We start from the raw sequence: 5,706 nt of genomic DNA, 5'->3' as shown, positions 1-5,706 counted from the left end.
GTGTGCACTGAAGCTTTAATCCTTCAAAGCCTTCTTAATGAGACTCATGCTTGATACAACTCTAAAACCACAGGTCTACTCTCCAGCTCCTGCTTTCAGGATTAATGTCATTCTTTACAGAACGATCTAACTGAAGAGCCACCTCCTGTGTTGTCTGGACCTGAGTGGTACCTGCTTTCCTGTTGAAATGGAAGTCTCATGGCTTTGGTCCCACCATTGCTTCTCTGCTACTACACATGCTTAATGGGAAGCCTAAGGCTTGTGATATGGAAGATTTCACTTTAGATGCTGCAGGAAAGCAAAGGCTGCCAGATATCACGCTGAAGCATGTGGTCTCAACCCAGTGCTCAAGACATTCCCAGTCAGTCAGGTTTTCAAGCTACTCGCAATGAGTTTGCATGAGTTCAATTTGCTTGTACAGTAGGCTCTGTTAGCCAGAACTCTCAAGCAACCAGAAAAAAAAAATCTTAAGAAATACTGTAATATTTTAAATAAAAATAAATTCAATTTCCGGCAGAAATTTAAGTGTAAACTTGGCACGCCACACCTGAGTACACCCACGCTTTGCCTAACACATGGCCGGTAGTTTGTCTGGAACAGTTTATGGTATGGCATAGTAAATATCTCTATGTAAAGATTGGTATCTAAGCGACTGAAATACAGGGGACCTGGGGAGAGGAAGAAGCGATACGGATTGCTCCGAGTAGAGATGAAACTTCTATCTGCATGGGTATAATGTACAGACCAATGACTCAATCACAGCAAGTTAATAAAGATCTGATTGCAGATATCCAAAAGTTCAGAAAGAAAGAAGAGGTGCTGCTGTTGGGTGACTTCAATCTGCCGGATGCGTACTGGAAATTTACATCTGCGGAATCGGAAAGAAGTAAGGAGATTGTGGATGGCTTTCAAGAGGCTCTGTTCAGACAAATGGTGACAGAACTGAGGGAAAAAGCGAAACTAGATCTGGTCCTCATAAATGGGAAGAGTATCTCTAATGTTCGAGTGGGTGCCCATCTGGGAAATAGCAATCATCAGTTTATTTGATATAACAGCTAAAGGAGGGAGGCTACACAAAACCAGAGGGCATAATTTGAGGTTGAGGGGTGGTAGACTCAAGAGTAATGTTAGTAAATTCTTCTTTACGGAAACGGTGGTTGATGTCTGGAATGCGCTTCCAAGGGAGATGGTGGAGAGGAAAACGGTGACATGGAATGATCATAGAGGATCTCTAATCAGAAAATAATGGGTATATATTGAAGGAACTAAGGCCAGTACTGGGCAGACTTGCACAGTCTGTATCAAAACTTCAGTTGAGGATGGGTTGGAGAGGGCTTCAGTTGAGGATGGGTTGGGGAGGGCTTCGATGGCTGGATTGGTTTACATGGGCTGGAGTGAGCTTTGACAGAGACTCCAGTAGATAGAACCTAAGCATGCTACTGGGCAGAGCTCTGAGTTTAGAGTCCAGAAATATCTAAGAAAAAAGACCATTTAAATGAAATTATTAATTTACAGAGTGTATACAGTTGGGCAGACTGGATTGGCCATTCTGGTATTTATCTGCCAACATTTACTATGTATGGGGTATAGTATTAGTTAGGCCTATTTTTAATAGTAACTCTCAAACAACCTGAAACTACATTTATCCGGCATCTATCAATCTCCATGGTTGCCGGTTAACTGAGTGTCTACTGCATTACCTCCATTGTATGCAAATCTCTCTCGTGCATATTTATTGTGAGTATGAGTGTGCTCTGAGGACTGGGTTGAGAAACACAGTTCTAGAGTGACCTTCTGAATCCTTTTCCTTCATTCACTCCACAATAGGTTTCAGTCTCAAACTCTTAGATCTTACACAATACTAAGCTGAAACTTTTCTCAAACCCTGCAATTAATTTAGCTAATATGAAGGAACTAAAGAGGAGGAGGAACAATTTGTAAGCTATCTTAAATCCACATACAACAATAATCATGGGAACTAGCATAATCCTTCCCCACAGCACATGATTCCCATCCTGTTCAGCTGTAATATTTTGGGATAAACATTTTCAAATGGTAGAACCTTTAGGCCTGCCATTTAAACAGTCTGAACTGAGTGATAAACTTTATCATTTATCACTGTTACTGTCTTTTCTAACGGGAAACACAGTAATGCTATTACCAAAAAAAAGATTGGAAGGGGGCATTCAATGACTGGTTCCTGGGATGAGCCGTAACCTGATTGATTTTATTTTTTTTAGGATGAGGAGGGTAGATGAGGTTGTAGGACAGGGTCTTTTTTTTTTTTTTTTTTAAAGTGGTTTACAATGAAGAGTTTTAGTCTAGACAAGTTGAAGTTTAGTGCTGTTCAGAGATGACACAGGGGGTCTGTTATAGAGCTGGTGGGCTGGTGACTTGGACTATACTGGGATGTTGCACTTGATGGCTGTTCCCCCTTAATGTTGCTCAATGGTGAAGGTGATTACTTGGAATGTGGGGGATCTTTGAAATTGACAAGTACACGCAGGATGATGTTGGTGCCTTTTAGAGACCATCAGTGAATTTCAGCTTTTGGCTTGCTTGTCTTCCATTTGGATTACAAATTCGTGATTGATTAAATGAATGAACTTGTAAGGCTAGCAACCGATGCCTTTAATGCCTTCACGTACCGTACTGTAGAAGGAGAAGCATATTGCTCAGCGTGGAGTTTTTTTCTGACCTATGATGAACATTGAGCTTACTGGCTTTGGCTACGGCCATTATGCTAAACTCTTCAATACAATTGTGAGAGTAGAAGAACTCATCCTTTGTTTAATTTTCCATCTGTCCAGGGTTGCAGGAGTAAGAAATTTCTAAATCATACTTTGGCATCTCAGGCAGCTCTTCATGACAATGGATTCCAAATACTGATGCTTACTACCCATTCCTATGGTCATTTTAGAAAACAATTGAAGACCTACCTTTTTTCTAAATATTTGACTGTTTAACGAATCATCTTATTTCATGTAACATGTTTACTTTTATAACTTTTTGTAAACCGCGTTGAACTTCTGGTTATGCGGTCAATAAGCACAATGTTATTTTATGTTATGTTGTGAGGTCTTTTTTCTCTACTGCTGGTTCGTGACAATGCTGCTGTCTTCCTCAGTAGAAGACAATAGATGAAAACAGCATTTTTTTGTGATATTAATCTATTCTGCCCAGTTTTTTGTTTTATTGTGGAATATACATTCTCCAATTAAACAGTCCAAAATATTACAACTCCAGAGATAAAAGGTAGATTTCACTTTATTGCTAGAAATTCCTCTCTCTGATAAGGAATACACTAAACTGAAAAGGAGGTAGGTGGGAACAAGGGAGGGCTGACCATTCTTTTCCATAAGGGTCTGACAGGTCATATAAAAGATATTACTCAAGATTCAAGTAGATATGTCTTTTATAGAGCTACTATAGTCCAGACAGAAGTGTTGTTTGGTAGTGTGTATGCACCGAACCAAATGGATGAGGCTTCCTATAAAATAGCTAGCAACATTTCTACTGTCCCAAGATCAATGTGGACTTTAACACAGCCTGGGATCCAAACCTGCATAAGTCTCATAATCCAAAGCAGCTAAAAACTACCTGCTCTAGAGGGCTCCCTAATTTTACCATTTGTTGGATCTCCTTGATGGTCTGGAAAGTTTTACACCCTATGGAAAAGAACTACATCCATCTGTCATCCATCCGAAAGCCTGAAGTTATAATGCCGTTGTACAAATCCATGGTGAGACCTCATCTGGAGTACTGTGTTCAGTATTGGATGCCACATTATCAAAAGGATGTGAAGAGAATGGAATCGGTTCCAAGTTTCCAAGTTTCCAAGTTTAATTCGATTTTGATTAATCGCTTTTTCTTAATTCAAAGCGATGTACATTAAAAATTACATTAAAACATAGTATTACATTGAGAAAAGTTGACTAAACTTAAGACAAAAAATGACAATACTAGAAACATAAGGGAAAGAGAAGGCAAGAAGTTACAATATAAAATAAAGATGGGAATCACATTTAGGGAAGGAACATGAGGAAGGGGTGAAGCTTGGTCCTGAAATTGATTTATGATGAAATTAATAATTAATTTAAGAAGGCATCATTGAATAGAAAGGTTTTCAGGTTACTTTTGAATTTCTCTAGATTGACTTCTTGTCTCAAGTGGTAAGGTAAAGAATTCCAGGTTTGGGGAGCAGTGACGGAAAAGATATATTGGCGTCTTGTATTTATGATTTTAAGAGATGGAATTGACAGTAGATGTTGACAGGTTCAGCAAATGGCCACTAAGATGGTCTCAGGACTCAAGGATCTCCCATATGAAGAACGTCTAAGCAAGCTGCAGTTATATTCTCTCAAGGAACGCAGAGAGAGGGGAGACATGATAGACGTTCAAATATTTTACAGGCCCTTGCTGAGGTGGAGGAAGATATCTTTTTCCTTACAGGTCCCCGGCAACAAGAGGGCATCCACTCAAACTCAAGGGTGGGAGACTTCATTGCGACATCAGGAAGTACTTCTTCACCAAAAGGGTGGTTGATTGTTGGAATGGTCTTCCACGTTAGCTAGTCGAAGCTAGCAACGTGCTTGACTTCAAGAGACGATGGGATAAACATGTGGGTTCACTCCAGGGAAATGCTTAGGTGAGGGTTCTTTGAGTGGGCAGACTTGTTGGGCCGTCGGCCCTTTTCTGCCATCATACTCTATGTATCTATGTCATGTCAACATTCCAGTTACATATTGACTGTTGATTTCCAGAACATTGTTAACTTTTATTAATGAGTCCCAGATTGGTCCCTATGTGATATTTGAGCACTCACTGGTGTGGCTTGTTAGCATGCATTAAGCTTTAGTAAAAGTAACCCTAAGTGACAGTCCCTGAGAAAGTACATATATTTATTTATATATTGGCAGATATATATAATGCCTGCTAACCAGTTCTTCTACCGTTCACTGCAGATATGTTAAGGTACAAGTGGAATAGAAATCACTAATGTAATGTAATGTAATACCCATTCGCGACTCTGATTTATTTTCTTAGATTCTGCAAAGCATGTGTTTTTAGTCACATTCTCTATAAGTTGTAAGTTACTAATTCTAGAGCTTTGTGTCTTTGATTCTGTAGCATGTTATTGACTCTGTAATGGACGGATCTCTTTTTCCTGAAAACTTTGTGTATGTATCCTTGTAACCCGTTCTGGGCTCCTGGAGAGGATGGGCTATAAAAATGAATGAATAAATAAATATATTCACCGTTAATGCCTCGTCTAGAAGAGCTAAACCTAACGATGGTATTAGCAGACAGAAAATGCCAGGTGCAGCAAGAAGTGTCTTTTTACACTCGTGCTTCAGGTGTCTTTGTTTAAGTACAGAATTACTGCTCTTACCCAGTAACAAGTCATGATATTACAAAGAGAACTGACATACTTAAAAAAAAAATACTTTAAAAAAAAAAAAAGAGAGGGTGGTTCACCTTTATTAAAGGAATTTTGCAAAAGACAAAGGAAAGTTATAGTAAATCTGCTGAGAACGGTTTTTGTACCGTTTCCCCTAATTATTCAGGCTACCTCCTTCCAGACTTGAAGGGTCACATGTGCTAGCAAACAACGACCTAAACACTCAGCCGAAAAGACTTTGTTTCCTACGGCTGCACTGCATGCTCTGAAGACGTACATTTTCCTTACTTTACTGAGCCACGCAA

This window comes from Geotrypetes seraphini, chromosome 19 (genome assembly GCF_902459505.1).
Source record: "Geotrypetes seraphini chromosome 19, aGeoSer1.1, whole genome shotgun sequence".
Lineage (NCBI taxonomy): Eukaryota > Metazoa > Chordata > Amphibia > Gymnophiona > Dermophiidae > Geotrypetes > Geotrypetes seraphini.
The sequence above is the reverse complement of the archived record's forward strand: the minus strand, read 5'-3'. Positions refer to the sequence as shown.